This window comes from Benincasa hispida, chromosome 9 (genome assembly GCF_027475165.1).
Source record: "Benincasa hispida cultivar pf3 chromosome 9, pf3_genome.v1.1, whole genome shotgun sequence".
Classification (NCBI taxonomy): Eukaryota; Viridiplantae; Streptophyta; class Magnoliopsida; order Cucurbitales; family Cucurbitaceae; genus Benincasa; species Benincasa hispida.
Window position 1 is genome coordinate 54731616 of NC_143486.1, and position 18055 is coordinate 54749670.

Consider the following 18055-nt stretch of genomic DNA (forward strand, 5'->3'; position numbering starts at 1 on the left):
CACTCCCTGATTGATCCCGCCCACGCCAGAAAACCACTACAAAATCATTCTTAGCCATATCAGCCTTTCCTCCATTTTCATTTTTCATTTCATTTTTTACCCTCCCCTCCTCACCAGACATGACCCCAGCATCCCTCTCAACCCCTCCAGAGTGACCAGAATCAGGTTTCACCAACGAATAACCTCCATCACTATGCCCAAAAAGAACCACACCCCGAGCATTTACGCGGCTTCCACTCATAAGACATGGGAACCACATAATCCTGATCGTAACCGATGGGGGCAACAAAGCATCTCCATCAACCTCCACACAAACACGGGCATACGACAACCTCTTCGTAGTCTCATCCAGATGAATGGGTTTACCCATAACACTCGTTACCACCGCCAACCCCTCATCAACCCACAACTCTAAAGGAACACGAGATAAACGAATCCATATGGGCATAGAATCAAAACAAAGGTTACGGGAACAATACCTAGAAACCATTTTTGGAGCAAAATAGGTTTGCCTCCTAGATGCCAAGGGTCGTTTTCTAGCACCCAGTCCCGAGATTCATTATGACAAAATTGAAACAGGATTAATCCATTAACCAAAACAGTAATAGTAGGCACTTCGTGTTGATGTTTTGTAGCAAAGTTCATCCACAAATGTATGAATTCCTTTTCGAGCTTCATTTGAACCTTTTTTTTACCGAATTTCATGTAAATTTGGACCTAGGACACCTTTCAACAAGTAGAAATAGGAATTTCGTGCTTCTATGAACATAGTATTTAGTCCTTTCCAAGCTTCATTTTGATTCTTTTTGGACCAAATTTCGCCCAAATTTGAACTTGGGGCACCTTTCAATAATAAAAAAAACAGGAAGTTCGTCCTTAGAAGCAAAGTTCGTCCACACAGCTAGAAACTCCTTTCCAAGCTTCGTTTTATCATTTTGAACCAAATTTCATCCAACTTGGACTCAAGGTACCTTTCGACAAATAGAAATACGATGTTCATCCTTTTTGTTCTTTATATTGATGGTCTGGACGTCCACATAGGTAAAACCTCCTTTCCAAGATTCATTTGGATCATTTTAGACCAAATTTAGTCCAAATTTAGACTTTGGACATCTTGCAACAAATAGAAACAAGAAGTTCGTCCTTTTCGAAATTCATGTTGACGTTTTGATGCTTTTGGACCAATTTTGGTTAAAAATTGAACTTTGCGCTTATGCATTTCGTTTTAAGAATGATTTTTTTAATAGTAAAAGCCATGTTGAAGGTTGATAGAATAGAGTTCATTGTCTGCCTGCTCGAAATTTAGTGCTTCCTATCGTCTTCTTGCGTTAATGGCGAGAGGGAAGAACTTCTTCATAAATCTTTCTACCAACTGATCCCATGAGTTAATTTCGTTTGGCTCCAAAGAATGGGCCCATTTCTTGGCCTCATCTCGAAGTGTTTAAGGAAATAGATAAAGTCTAATGCCTTTGGGTGTCACACTAGGAATGGAGAACATATAGCACATCACGACAAAACTGGTGAGATGTGCATGCGGGTCTTCTCCTTGCAAACCTCTAACTTGGCCCGCGTTTTGTATCATTTAATCTCGAACCTGGCGTTTTCTTCTACCATTGGTCTTGCGATACCAGGTGAAAAATCATATAAGTTGGGTGCAGCATAGTTCCTCATAGGAATATTGCGATCAACGGCCAAGAAGACTAGGTCTTGCGGCAGCTGATTCATTCCTTAGTTTACTTCAGCCATGTCATTATTGTTGTGTTCCATATTTCTGCAACGCCTATTACGATTTTGGCGTGCTCTCCTACAAAAGATTCTCTCGATTTTTTGGTCGACATTGAATTCTGGATCCATCCCAGTACTCATACACCGTCAACGGCTCTTCGCTTAAGCACATTGTACTCCAAAATCTTATCCTGCTCATACCAACCGCATTGGTAATTCCATCAATTACCCGTCAAACAAAAAAGGAAGTTAATTCAGCTAATACTCTTATACCCCCAATTAAGGATAGGCTATAAAAAGCATCTATGTAACCACGATTATATGACCAATTATATATTATATTTATAATTTTTTCAAAAAAAAAAAATTATTATATCACAAAAATATCAGCACTAAAGTCGTGACAAATCCCCGACAACGGTGCCAAAAGCTTATTCTTAGAATATGCCAACACAAAAATTATTTGTTGTCTCTGTAATTGGGGTGATCTATCTTCTGTCTTAATTGCACTAACAGATGATAAATGATATGCGATGTTACAGAGTTTGTTGTAAATACCAATTGATGTGTTCAGATAGTGATTGTGTCACTAGTTTTCTCGGGATGAAGCCAAGTATAATTCCACCGTGAGTTTCTCAAATGATTCGAGGTTTGCGGGGATTTGCGATGTTTGTGTGACAATGAGGTGATATGTGCGATCGTAAACAAATTATGATTGTGAAGTGCTAGAGAGTAAAATGTGGTAAATGAACAAATAGTGAGAGAGTAAAATGTGATAGTAAATGAAGAAACAGGTAACAAATAAAGCTGAAATTGTGCAAGGTATGTGTGAGTGAATGTGATGGGAAGTCTTGTGGATAGAAACGTAGGGTGAAACGGGTTAGGGGAAAAGATTATCACAAATTTGTCAATCCTGTTAAGGATGCAACTAAGGTTCCGTCTTCCCTTGGCTTACAACTCTCGGTGATCGCCTGTGCACCATATTTCTATGATAATTAGGGACGAACATTTCCAAATGCAAGGTTGTTTCCATTTCTAGAAATACTTCTTGCTTTAGTTAACATATTCTATCAAACTTCTTTTGAGAGGTGGATTAACATCTTCATTTATGCTCCCGCAGATGAAGATGCCATTGAGCATACGTTAAATAAACTTAGCTGACATCTTCAACATGGATTGACCCACTCGCTCAATCCTTCCCCCACACCCTAAAAGTTTAGTGACTCGTTGTGAAAGAAATGAAGGATGGATGCATAATGGTGAACAGAGAGATGAAGATGAACATGGTAGTGATATTAATTGGTAAAGCGTTTGTTACAGAGATATGAATGATAGACAGAAAATGAACAACAAACGATGAACAGAAAGTAAGAACAGTCGAGAGCTGTGTGTCAATGTCCTGGCACGGATCTCGATTGGAGCTATTTGCTTGCTGGCGCGTTGGATGAGTGGAGGAATGAGGTGGAGAACTTTCTTCTTAGGAAAGTTCTTGGGAGAAGAGTTTTCCTTGTAAAGAACTTCCTTTTGTTAGTCTCCCCATCTCCCCCATCTCTTCGTCTCCCCTTCTCTCTCTCCCCATTCTTCCCCTCTTCAGTTTGTATTGAATGTTGCTATTTATAGATTCTAGCGCCTCTTGCCTCAGTGGTCCCACTCTGAAAAGTTGGTTTTTCCTGTCGCGGCTGGTGGGAATGTCCGATCTGCTCCACGTTCCATTTGTCAGCCCGTATGTCAGAAAAAGCTGTACGATTGTAGTAATCCCCGAGAATACATTAATCTTATTGTCCATGAGCAATTGCAACATGCGGTGATACCTGCAACCTGCAAAACATAGGTTTGGACATCCTTTTTACCCTCGCAATGTGGTCAGCGGGTGTGTTTGCGATACTTTTACAAGTTTCACGTTTCTAAGTCAATTTTACTACATTCGAAGCAACTTTTCCTTCCTATTGCCGCATATTCTAAGTTCTCGATATAAATAACTTGTATTTCTACAAGTTATCACTAAGTTCGATCTATGTTAGCTTTCTCTGTGAGTGTTTTCAAGGATCCAAGAAGGACCACTAGCTTTGCATCCAACAAGCATCGCGGGCGCTTATCATTTAGAGGTGTTATCTTTATTTTATTTCAATGTTTTTTCTCCAAAGCAATTCGCTCACATCTTGTACTACAAGACATACTACAAATTTTCTTGAAAACTTCTTCAAATCAGCTCTTGGATCATAAAGGAAAAGAAAGTCGGCAAAAAAAAAGAAAGAAGAAAAAAATAGTAGGAAAAAAAAGATTAAAAGAAATTGAAGATCCATGGCACATGAAAGTTTCTTGTCATAAGAAAAAAATCTAGATTTTTTTTTTTAGCCTACTTTTAGTTACTCTAGTCTTAGTTTGTGAGAGTTGATCATTTTGATTGGTTTTTATCAAAATTTTAGTGAGAATGCACCAAAAATATAAGCCAACCCTTACATCTTTGACCTAGTACCACAAGCCTACCCTTGAGTAATAAACACGTGTTCTTGAATAAAATTGGTGAGAAGTGTGGTGAGGTCCTTTTATTACTAACTTTAAAATGTCACAGGGTGAAGGGGTACCACAAGTACAAGATAATAATATGGCTATTCTTCAAGCCATTCAAGCCATGATGGAAATGATGAGGGAAGATAGGCAAGAAAGGAGGGCACAACAACAAAGAGTCTTACAAGAAGATGAGGGAGTATTTGACTTAGTTGAACAAGAAAGACAAATTGGAGAAAGAGGAAACGTTAGAGGAAGAGGAAGAAATAATATGCACCCTAGACGAGGAGAAATAATCCATGAAGATAGCTAGTTTAGTCAACCTCAAAATTCCACCATTTTGTGGAACGTTGGATGCGGAGGCATACTTAGAATGAGAAAGGAAGATATGTGTTTGATTGCAACACATTTAGTGAGAATAAGAAGATGAGACTTGCCATTGCCAATCCAAGAGAAGAAGGAAAGAGGAGGATCCCATTGAAACTTGGGAAGAACTTAAAGACGCCTTGAGAAAGAAGTATATTCCAAAACATTATGAATGAGATTTGAGAAATAAATTGCAAGTTTTGAGGCAGGGAACAAAAAGTGTTGTTGAATATTATCAAGAAATGGAAACTTTGATGAAAAGAGCAAATATTCGATAAGAAGAAGAAGACACCATGTCTAGATTCCTTGGAGGTTTAAATCGAGAAATTGCTCATCTCATTGATATATATCCACAACTATACTTGGAAGAAGAAAAGGAACATTCCAAGAGGTATAATTCTAAAGCTAATACCTTTTCAAATTCTAATGTTTTGAATAAGGATGGTTTTGTGAATAGGGGTGAAGCAAAAGGGAAGTTTGTTGCACCTAAAAGAGTGGACATCGGGAGCACCTATACTAAAAAGAATGAAGCTTCAAAGGAGGAAAGAGAGAAATCTAGTTCTATTCAATGTTGGAAGTGCAAAGGATTTGGGCACATGAGAAAATGACAAGAAGCTGACAATCATAGGAGAACATGAAGTTTTACAAGAGAAAAATGAAGCTCAACAAGCTCAATCTAGCTCAATTGAAGATCATGCTGAAAATCCATGGGAGAGCTTTCCAAGTCAATCTAATCATGATGCAATCATTATACCCTAAAAACCAATGATGATCTAGAGCTAAAAGACTTCTAGAAGGATTAAATGCTTGCTTTGAAGATAAGTTTCCAACCAATGGTGAAGAGTTGCAACCATTAAAGCTCCAAGAGTCATTTGGGCATACAAAAGTCATCATGAATCTAAAAATTCAGATTCATTTACATTATTAACATCCCATGTATTTAATTAATGTTATGAATTTACATTTATTAGACTAGTTGAAAGGGTATTAGATGAATGTAGCCAATGTAGGTGAAAGGTTACATCCTTTCATGGTGTCTGTTCAATTAGTTTAAAAAGGGTTGTAATCTGTGCATTTAAAGAAGACTTTGAATTTGAGTGGAATTTTGTTAGAGTTTATTCTCTCAAACTTTATGCTTTTTCTTTGTATTCTTGTATTTAGAATGCATGTTTTAGGACTTTCAATCTAGTTTGATCAATTAGATTGTTGAAAGTTTGAAATCTTGTAGGATCAAGTTCTCCGATCAATCTTCCAAGCCCAAATTTATTTATCTTTCTTAGGGTTGCTTACCAATTAGTTAATCGGACTTATTTTTATTACTGTTGTGGGGGGTTCACCTTTGTTTGGGGGAAGTTCTCAAACGTGATTGAAATAGTTTCTTTTATCATTTGGTATCGAGCTTTGACTCTAAATAGATTATCCTTGTTTTCTTTACTATGCCATCTTTTTTTCTTTAGTTTCATCTATATTCATATTTCTTGTGACTCTTTATCTTCTCATTTTTCTTGCTTCATACGTTATTTATGCTTGCGGCAAAAAAAAAAGGGAAGGAAGAAGTGAAAAAAATAGGAAAAAAAAGTGACCTTTCATCTTCTTTTATTTCCTTGATATTATACTTGTTGAAAAAATTAGAAAAAGAAATTGTCTTTTGCATCTTTCCATAAGGTTTTTTAAAAGAAAAACTTTGAGATTTTGACTTTTCGCGTTCTAAGCAAGATTGGAATTTCTTGCATGATTCTCATAAGAATACTATAAGATTTGCTAAAGTTTAAGAAGAAGTCTTATGGTATGTTTTACAAAAGAAGAAATCATCGTGTGTCCGACAATAGTGATGATAATTTTTGGAAGAATATTCGAGGAAGTTTGGTTGAGTTATGTAATTCGATGTATTACATATCTCGATTGAATGAAAAGTTAAAGTTGCAAAAGCTAGTAAGAAGGAATCATGCCATGTGAGCTATTAAAAATCAAGAAGATGATTCATTACCAGAAATTGATCAACTATTTTCAAGATGAGAGAAATGCACCACCTGAGAAAGGAAGGTTCCAATGATGGGGTTGTTGAGATGAATGATTCTAATCATCAAAGTTTGGGAGAGGAATTAAAAGATAAAGTTGTGGTATGTTTAAGATACTAGAAGTCTTATGGTATGTTTCACAAAAGAAGAAATCATCGTGTGTCCGACAATAGTGATGATAATTTTTGGAAGAATATTCAAGGAAGTTTGGTTGAGTTACGTAATTCGATGTATTACATATCTCGATTGAATGAAAAGTTAAAGTTGCAAAATCTAGTAAGAAGGAATCATGCCATGTGAGCTATTAAAAATCAAGAAGATGATTCGTTACCAGAAATTGATCCAACCATTTTCAAGATGAGAGAAATGCACCACCTAAGAAAGGAAGGTTCCAATGATGGGGTTGTTGAGATGAATGATTCTAATCATCAAAGTTTGGGAGAGGAATTAAAAGGTAAAGTTGTTATGGAGAGTGAGGAAATATTTGAAGTATGTGTAGAGAATGAGATCATAACCAATTCTCTAAAGAAAAGTGGAGGCAATATGAAGTCTAGAAAATTAGATAGGAGTGAGGAGAGAGAAAAGGGTAAAACAAGAGAGAAAAGTGAGGCAAAAGAAACACATAAGAGTTGCTGCAGAAAAAAATCATCAAGAAAATCATGCATGTCGGATTTATTATCCAACTAATGTTCTTTCCAATTTTTTTCTCATGTTCGTAATGGATCATTGACGACATGGCGAAAGAAGCGCATCACACAATACATAAAGTTCATATTCCATAAACATGAATATGTTACAATCCACTTGTTTGAAAGAGCTCAACACGATGATTACAAAGTTGCTTTAGAAGATTATCCTAAAGATTCGAGGATGTATCTTCTTGAAGAATGGGAGAATGATAAGAAGCTGACAATCATAGGAGTACATGAAGTTTTACAAGAGAAAAATGAAGGTCAACAAGCTCAATCCAGCTTAATCGAAGCTCATGCTGAAAATCTATGGGAGAGCTTTCCAAGTCAATCTAATCATGAGGCAATCATTATGCCCAAAAACTAATGATGAGCTCGCTAAAAGACTTCTAGAAGGATTAAATGCTTGCTTTGAAAATAAGTTTCTAGCCAATGGTGAAGAGTTGTAACCATTAAAGCTCCAATAGTCATTTGTGCATCCAAAAGTCATCATGAATCTAAAAATTCATATTCATTTACATTACTAGCATCCCATATATTTAATTAATGTTATGAATTTTCATTTATTAGAGTAGTTGAAAGGGTATTAGATGAATGTAGCCAATGTAGGTGAAAGGTTGCATCCTTTCATGGTGTCTGTTCAGTTAGTTTAAATAGGGCTGTAATCTGTACATTTAAAGAAGACTTTGAATTTGAATGAAATTTCATTAAAGTTTATTCTCTCAAGCTTTATGCATGAATTCTTGTGTTTAGAATGCATATTTTAGGACTTTCTATCTAGTTTGATCAATTAGATTGTGAAAAGTTTGAAATCTTGAAGTTAGGAACAAGTTCTCCTTTGTTCTTGATCATCGATTAATCTTCCAAGCCCAAATCTGTTTAGCTTTGTTGGGGTTGCTTACTAAGTTAATCGAGGTTACTCTTATTACTGTTGTGGGGGTTTATCTTTGTTTAGGGGGAAGTTCTCAAACTTGATTGAGGTATTTCTTTTTATCAAAGATTGTGTCAATAAAAAAGTCATGGACAAGAAATGAAATTATTGATTCGCAAGATGAATGTGATGAACAAGGTGGCCAACTTGAGAAAGAATTCGAAGCCTTTGATTATGAGTACATTGAAGAAGGTAACTCCATATCCTTAGTTGCAAGAAGAGTACTTAATGTGCAGATGAAGGAGGAGAAAGTTAAAGATCAAAGGGAGAACTTGTTTCACACAAGGTGCTTAATTGAAGGAACCCCATGTAGCTTGGTGATTGATAGTGGAAGTTGCACAAATGTAGTAAGTAGTTCTCTTGTAAAAAGACTCTAACTCACTACTCATCCACATCCAAAACCATATAAACTTCAATGGTTAACAAACCAAGGAAAATTGAAGGTAAACTCCCAAGTTCTTATTTCTTTTACTTTGGAAAGATATAAGGATGAGGTTCTTTGCGATGTAGTACCTATGCATGTGGGTGATATGTTATTGGGACGACCTTGGTAATATGATAGAGAAGTCACTTATGATCGTTTGTCGAACAAGTACACATTTACTTTGAATGAGAAGAATTTTACTTTGCTTCCATATATGAAGTACAATGTGATCAAATGAAATTAGAAAAGAAAAGAAAATAATTTAAGGATCAAGAGAGGAGAGAAGAAAGTAAGTTAAAGGAGAAGAGCAAAAAAAAAAAAAAAAAAGAGAGAGAGAGAGAAAAGTGAGGGGCAAAAGGTAGTGAAAACTAAGAGGGAAAAAGGAGTGATTTTGAGGAAAAAAGAAAGAGTGTTAATTTGGTTATGAGAAAGGGGGAAGAGAGGAATATATTTTCATCCGAAGCACCAAACTTTGTACTCCTGTGCAAAGGAATATTAAGTAACTGAACCTAACTCTAATTCGTTTGACTAGTGCTTTTAAATCTCTTTTATAGGAATTTAATGACATATTTTCACATGAAGATGCACCTATGGGTCTACCTTCCTTAAGAGGAATTGAGCATAAAAATGACTTCATACCTGAGGCAACACTTTCAAATATGGCGGCCTACAGGACCAATCCAATCGAGGCCAAGGAAATTCAACGACAAGTGGAAGAACTCATGGATAAAGGTAATGTTCGAGAAAGTAGGAATCCTTGTTCGGCTCCAGTCATTTTAGTACCCAAGAAAGATGGAACATGGAGGATGTGTGTTGATTGTCGAGCCATCAACAAAGTAACGGTAAAGTATTGACATCCTATTCCTAGATTGGATAATATACTAGATGAATTACATGGTACAAACTTGTTTTTCAAAATTGATCTTAAAATTGGTTACCATCAAATTCAAATGCATGTGGGAGATGAGTGGAAAACGACTTTAAAAACAAAATTTGGTCCTTATGAAGTGCTTGTTATGCCATTTGGTCTTACTAATGCACCAAATACTTTTATGAGCCTAATGAATCATGTTTTGAGAGAATACATTGGAAAATTTTTTATGGTATACTTTGATGATATTCTTGTTTAGTCTAAAAATTTGAATGAACATATTTTGCATGTCAAGACAATTTTACTTAAAGTTAGAGAAGAAAAGCTTTATGCCAATATTAAAAAGTGTATCTTTTGTATAGACCAAGTCAATTTCGTAGGATTCCTTGTTGGAAAGGATGGGGTGAAAGTTGATGAAGAAAAGGTCAAGGTTATTCGAGAGTGGCCAACACCCACCAATGCAACTGCAGTGAGATCTTTTCATGGTTTGGCTAGTTTTTATAGGTGGTTTATTAGGTATTTTAGTAGCATAGCCTCATCATTGTATGAACTTGTTAAAAAGAATGTGAAATTTGAATGGAAATAAAAGAAAGAAAATGCATTCAAAGAATTGAAAGATAAATTGACTAATGCACCTTGTCTTGCTTTCCTAACTTTTACCAATCTTTTTAAATTGAATGTGATGCAAGTGAGACAGGGATTGGAGCTATTTTTATGCAAGAAAAGAGGCCAGCCATGTTCTTTAGTGAGAAGCTAAATGGAGCACAACTTAGCTACCTGACATATGATAAGGAATTACATGCACTTGTAAGGGCTTTGCAAGTTTGGAAACATTACTTGTGATCAAAAGAGTTTATCATCCACACGGATCATGAAAGCTTGAAGCACTTCAAAAGCCAAAAAAAAATTGAACAAAAGGATGCTAAATGAGTAGAGTTCATTGAGACATTTCCATATGTCATTCATTACAAGAAAGGTAAGGATAATGTAGTGGTTGATGCATTATCAAGAAGATATGCATTGCTTTCTCCCTTAGTGCAAAAATTCTTGGTTTTAAATACATGATTGATTTGTACAAAGTAGAGACATCTGAGTTTCATGATGTGTATATTCAATGTTTAGAAGGGAAAAACGTGTATAATCATATTGTGTTTGATGAAATGCTTTTTATGAAAGGAAAACTTATTATTCTTAAATGTTCCATTTGAGAGTTACTTGTGAAAGAAGCTCATGGGAAAGGATTAATGGGGAATTTTAGGGAATCATGTCGGCTGAACATTTTTATTGGTTGAAAATGAGAAAGGATGTGAATAAAGTGTGCAAAAATTATTTCAAATGTAAGGAGGCTAAGACTAAGACACAACCACATAGTCTTTACACACCTTTAGATGTTTCTAGTGAATCTTGGGTTGACATTAGCAAGGATTTTGTTTTAAGACTAACAAAGACTAGGAGACATCATGATAGCATTTTTGTGATAGTGTATAGGTTTAGTAAAATGACACATTTCATACCATGTAATAAAACATATGATGCTACTAACATAGCTAATCTTTTATTTAGGGAAGTGGTTAGACTGCATGCAATTCCTAAGGCCATTGTTAGTGATAGAGATGCAAAATTTTTAAGTCATTTTTGGAAAGTTTTGTGGGGTAAATTTCAATTAAGCTTTTGTTTTCAACAACCTGTCACTCACAAACCGACGAGCAAACTGAGGTGGTTAATAGAACATTGGGGACTTTGCTTAGGTGACTAATGTCTAAACATCTAGATCTTGGGAGGATACTCTACCTTTAATAGAGTTTGTTTACAATAAAGCAATACATAGCACCACTCATTGTTCACCTTTTGAGGTTGTGCATGGCTTTAATCATTAACTCCTTTAGATCTCTTGCCACCTAATATGTTTACTAGTGATGAAGTTATTTCAAGGGCATAATATATCAAAAAATTGCATAAAGAAGTCAAAGAAAGGATTGAAAAGAAGAATAAAAAGCTTGTCAATAGCAAGAACAAAGGGAGAAAGAAAATTATTTTTAGACCCGGTGACTGGCTTTGGGTTCATCTACTTGGAAAAGTTACCAGATCAAAGGATGTCTAAATTTCAACCAAGAGGTGATGGTCCATTTCAAGTGATAGAGCGGATCTATGATAATGCCTACAGATTAGATCTTCGACGTGAGTACAACGTAAGTTCTACTTTCAATGTGGCTGATTTAACTCCTTTTGATGAAGACCTTGATTTGAGGATAAATCCTTTTTAAGAAAGGGGGGATGATAATTCAACCATTGAACCATTGCATATACTTAAAGGACTAATTACAAGAAGTAAGACAAAGAAGATTCAAGAGGCATTCACACTAAATATTCAAAAACTAGCAAATTCACAATAACCAACAAATAATTTTGAGACCGAAGTTTTATATAAAGTTAGTTCAATGAGTCAAGAAGAAAATGACATGAAGATGACACGAGAAAAGTCTTATAGTTCAAAAGATGGCATGGTGGTAAAAAAAAGTGTGTAGATTTTGTGAAAAAAATGTTGTCAAGTGTGCAATGCAAGGAGAAATGTGATGTCAAACAGTCAAACATGCACATTTACTTTGTCACCTTCTAGAGGAGATATTTAAGAAAATTTAAAGACTTTCTACATTTCTACTTTTTCATTCTGACTTATAAATTAGTATGCAATTAAATTTCAAGTTTTTAGGTGTTATTTTCTACATTTTGCAATTAATTGTATTTGAATCTTTTGGCCCAAACTTCGTCCATATTTTTAGTCATAGCAGACTTGCACTTGTAGAAATCCAAAGTTCGTCCTTTTCAGACTCTTTCTCGACCTTTTGTTCCTAAATTCGTCCACAATGGTACAAAACTACTTTCCAGGGTTCATAAGTACCTTTTGAATCAAAATTCGTCCAAATTTTTAGTGATAGCAGACTTCCAATTGTAGAAATCCAAAGTTCGTTCTTTTCGACCACTTTCTGAGCTTTTCTGCCTAAGCTCGTCCACAATGGTACAAAATTACTTTCCAGGGTTCAAAAGTATTTTATGAACCAAACTTCGTCAAAATTTTTAGTCATAGCAGACTTCCACTTGTAGAATTCTAAAGTTCGTCCTTTTCGGACTCTGTCTCGACCTTTTTTCCTAAGTTCATCCACAATGGTACAAAACTACTTTCCAGGGTTCATAAGTACCTTTTGAACCAAACCTCGTCCAAATCTGTAGTCACAGAAGACTTCCACTTGTAGAAATCCAAAGTTCGTCCTTTTCGGACTCTTTCTCGACCTTTTCTGCCTAAGTTCGTCCACAATAGTACAAAACTACATTCCAGGGTTCATAAGTACCTTTTGAACCAAACTTCATCAAAATTTTTAGTCATAGCAAACTTCCACTTGTAAAAATCCAAAGTTCGTCCTTTTCGGACCCTTTCACCTTTTGTGCCTCAGTTTGTCTACAATGGTACAAAACTACTTTTCAGGGTTCATAAGTACATTTTTAACCAAACTTCGTCCAATTTTTTTGTCATAGCAGACTTCCTCTTGTAGAAATTTAAAGTTCGTCCTTTTCGAACTCTTTAGACCTTTTGTGCCTACGTTCGTCCACAATGGTACAAAACTACTTTCCAGGGTTCATAAGTATCTTTTGAACCGAACTTCGTAAAAAAAATTTATCACAGAAAACTTTCACTTATAGAAATCATATGTTCGTTCTTTTAGGACTCATTCTCGACCTATTGTGCCTAAGTTCGTCCATAATGGTACAAAGAAACTTTCCAGGATTCATAAGTACCTTTTGACCCAAACTTCGTTCAAATTTTTAGTTATAGTAGACTTCCACTCGTAGAAATCAAAAGTTCGTTCTTTACGGACTGTTTCTCGACCTTTTGTTCCTATGTTCGTCCACAATGGTACAAAACTACTTCCAAAGGTTCATAAGTACTTTTTGAACCAAACTTCGTCCAAAATTTTAGTCATAGCAGAATTCCACTTGTAAAAATCCAAAGTTCATCCTTTTCGGACTCTTTCTCGACCTTTTGTGCCTAAGTTTGTCCACAATGGGACAAAACTACTTTCCAGGGTTCATAAGTACCTTTTGAAACAAACTTCGTCAAAATTTTTACTCATAGAAGACTTCCACTTGTAGAAATCCAAAGTTCGTCCTTCTCGGACTCTTTCTCGACCTTTTGTGCCTAAGTTCGTCCACAAAGGAACAAAACTACTTTCCAAGGTTCATAAGTACTATTTGAACCTAAATTCGTCCAAATTTTTAGTCATAGCAGAATTCCCCTTGTAGAAATCCAAAGTTCGTTCTTTTCGAACTCTTTCTCGATCTTTTGAGCCTAAGTTCATCCACAATGGTAATAAACTACTTTTCAGGTTTCATAACTACTTTTTGGCCCAAACTTCGCCCAAATTTTTAGTCATAGCAGACTTGCACTTGTAGAAATCCAAAGTTCGTCCTTTTCGGACTCTTTCTCGACCTTTTGTTTCTAAGTTCGTCCACAATGGTACAAAACTACTTTCCAGGGTTCATAAGTACCTTTTGAATCAAACTTTGTCCAAATTTTTAGTTATAGTAGACTTCCACTTGTAGAAATCCAAAGTTTGTTCTTTTCGAACTCTTTCTCGACCTTTTGTGCCTAAGTTCGTCCACAGTGGTACAAAATTACTTTCCAGGGTTCATAAGTTTCTTTTGAACCCAACTTCGTCCAAATTTTTTATAATAGCAGACTTCCACTTGTAGAAATCCAAAGTTCGTTCTTTTCGAACTCTTTCTCGACCTTTTATGCCTAAGTTCATCCACAATGGTACAAAACTACTTTCCAGGGTTCAAAACTACTTTTTGAAACAAACTTTCTCCAAATTTTTAGTCATAGCAAACTTCCACGTGTAGAAATAGAAAGTTTGCCCTTTCCGGACAATTTCTCTACCTTTCGTACCTAAGTTCGTCCACAATGTTACAAAACTACTTTCTAGGATTCATAAATACCTTTTGAACAAAACTTCCTCCAAATTTTAGTCATAGCAGACTTCCACTTGTAGAAATCCAAAGTTCGTCTTTTTCGGACTCTTTCTATACCTTTTGTGCCTTAATTTGTCCACAATGGTACAAAATTACTTTCCAGGGTTCATAAGTACTTTTTGAACCAAACTTCGTCCAAATTTTTAGTCATAGCAGACTTCCATCTCTAGAAATCCAAAGTTCGTTCTTTTCGGACTCTTTCTCGACCTTTTATCCCTGAGTTCGTCCACGATGGTACAAAACTACTTTCCAAGGTTCATAAGTACCTTTTGAACCAAACTTCGTCCAAATTTTTACTCATAGCAGACTTCCACTTGTAGAAATCAATAGTTCGTTCTTTTCGGACTCTTTCCACACCTTTTGTACCTAAGTTCGTCTACAATGGTTCAAAACTACTTTCCAGGGTTCATAAGATAATTTTGATCCAAACTTCGTCCAAATTTTTAGTCATAACAAACTTCCATTTATAGAAATCCATAGTTTGTCCTTTTCGAACTCTTTCTAGAGCTTTTGTGCCTAAGTACGTCCACAATGGTCCTTTCGAAGGTTCATAAGTACCTTGTGAACAAAACTTCGTCCAAATTTTTAGTCATAGCAAACTTCCACTTGTAGAAAACTAAAGTTTGTCCTTTTTGGACTCTTTCTCGAGCTTTTGTGCCTAAGTTCGTCCACAAGGGTACAAAACTACATTCTAGGGTTCATAAGTACCTTTTGAACTAAACTTTTTCAAAATTTTTAGTCATAGCAGACTTCCACTTGCACAAATCCAAAGTTCGTACTTTTCGGACTCTTTCTCGACCTATCGTGCGGAATTCATCCACAATGGTACAAATCCAAAGTTGGACAAAGTTTGGTTCAAATGGTTCTTATGAACTCTGGAAATTAGTTTTGTACCATTGTGGACGAACTTAGGCACAAAAGGACGAGAAAGAGTTCTTAAAGAACGAACTCTTAATTTCTACAAGTGGAAGTCTTCTATGACAAAAATTTGGATGAAGTTTTGGTCCAAAGGTACTTATGAATCCTGGAAAGTAGTTTTGCACCATTGTGGACGAACTTAGGAACAAAAGGTCGAGAAAGAGTCCGAAAAGGACAAACTTTGGATTTCTACAAATGAAAGTCTGCTATGACTATAAATTTGGACGAAGTGTTGTTCAAAAAGCACTTATAAACAATGGAAAGTTGTTTTGTAGCATTGTGGACGAACTTAGGCACAAAAGATCGAGAATGAGTCCGAACAGGACGAACTTTGGCTTTCTACATGTGGAAGTCTACTATGACTACAAATTTGGACGAAGTTTAGTTCAAAAGGTACTTATGAAGCCTAGAAAGTAGTTTTGTACCATTGTCGATGAACTTAGGCACAAAAAGTCGCGAAAGAGTCCGAAAAGAACGAACTTTGGATTTCCACAAGGGGAAGTCCGCTATGACTAAAAGTTTGGACGATGTGTGGTTCAAAAGGTACTTATGAACCTTGGAATGTAGTTTTGTACCAATATGGACGAACTTAGGCACGAAATGTCGAGAAAATGTGAGAAAAGGACGAACTTTGGATTTCTAAGAGTGGAAATTTGCTATGACAAAAAATTTGGTGAATTTTGTGTCAAAATGTACTTATGAATCCTAGAAAGTAGTTTTGTACCATTGTGGACGAACAAAGACACAATAGGCCGAGAATGATTCCGAGAAGAACAAACTTTGGATTTCTATAAGTGGAAGTCTACTATGACTAAAAGTTTTGACAAGGTTTGGTTAAAAAGGTACTTATGAACCCTGGAAAGTAGTTTTGTACCATTGTGGACGAACTTAGACACAAAAGGTCGAGAAAGAGTCCAAAAAGGATGAATTTTTTGGATTTCTATAAGTGGAACTCTGCTATAACTAAAAATTTTGACGAAGTTTTGTTCAAAATGTACTTATGAACTCTGGAAAGTAGTTTTATACCATTATGGAAGAACTTAGACATGAAGGTCGAGAAAAGTCCAAAAAGGACGAACTTTGGATTTCTACAAGTGGACGTCTGCTGTGACTAAAAATTTTGACGAAGTTTGGGTCAAAAGATACTAATGAATCCAGGAAAGTAGTTTTGTACCATTATGGACAAACTTAGGCACAAAAGGTCGAGAAAGAGTCCGGAAAGGACGAACTTCAGATTTCTACAAGTGGATGTTTGCTATGACTAAAAATTTGGACGAAGTTTGGTCCAAAAGGTACTGATGAATACTGGAAAGTAGTTTTGTACCATTGTGGACGAACGTAGGCACGAAAGATCCAAAAAGAGTCCGAACAGGACGAACTTTTGATTTCTACAAGTGGAACTGTGCTATGACTAAAACTTTGGACGAAGTCTGGTTCAAAAGGGACTTATGAACCCTGGAAATTAGTTTTGTAGCATTGTGCACGAACTTACGAATTTTGGTTCAAAAGGTACTTATGAACCCTGGAAAGTAGTTTTGTACCATTTTGGACAAACTTAGGCACAAAAGTTCGAGAAAGTGTTCGAAAAGAAAGAACTTTGGAAAGAAGTGGCAGTCTGCTATGACTAAAAATTTTGACAAAGTTTGGTTCAAAAGATATTTATGAACCTTGGAAAATTATTTTGTACCGTTGCGGACGAACATAAGCACAAATTGTGGAGAAAGAGTCCGAAAAGGATGAACTTTAAATTTCTACAAGTGGAAGTCTGCTATGAATAAAAATTTGGATGACGTTTGGTTAAAAAGATACTTATGAACCCTGGAAAGTAGTTTTGTACCATTGTGGACGACCTTAGGCACAAAAGGTTGAGAAAGAGTCCAAAAAGAACGAACTTTTGATTTCTACAAGTGAAAGTCTGCTATGACAAAAAATTTGGTGAATTTTGTGTCAAAATGTACTTATGAATCCTAGAAAGTAGTTTTGGACCATTGTGGACGAACAAAGACACAATAGGCCGAGAATGATTCCGAGAAGAACGAACTTTGGATTTCTTCAAGTGGAAGTCTGCTATGACTAAAATTTTTGATGAAGTTTGGGTAAAAAGGTACTTATGAACACTGAAAAAGTAGTTTTGTATCATTGTGGACGAACTCAGGCACGAAAGGTCCAGAAAGGGTTTGAAAAGTACGAACTTTGGATTTCTACAAGTTGAAATCTGGAATGACTAAAAATTTGGACGAGATTGGTTCAAAAGGTACTTATCAACCCTAGAAAGTCGTTTTGCAACATTGTGGACGAACTAAGGCACAAAATGTCGAGAAAGAGTCCGAAAAGGACGAACTTTGGATTTCTACAAGTGGAAGTCTGTTATGACTAAAAATTTTGACGAATTTTGGTTCAAAAGGTACTTATGAACCCTGGAATGTAGTTTTGTACCGTTGTGGACGAACTTAGACAGAAAATGTCAAGAAAGAGACCGAAGAGGACGAACTTTGGATTACTACATGTGGAAGTCATCTGTGACTAAAAATTTGGACGAAGTTTTGTTCAAAAGGTACTTATGAACCCTGAAAAATAGTT

The 18055-nt window shown here is 35.8% G+C and overlaps 1 pseudogene; it reads left to right on the plus strand.

The window, feature by feature from the left end:
- Positions 1–7487: 7487 nt before the first annotated feature.
- On the plus strand, positions 7488–10824 carry LOC150033921 (uncharacterized; annotated as a pseudogene).
- Positions 10825–18055: the final 7231 nt, after the last annotated feature.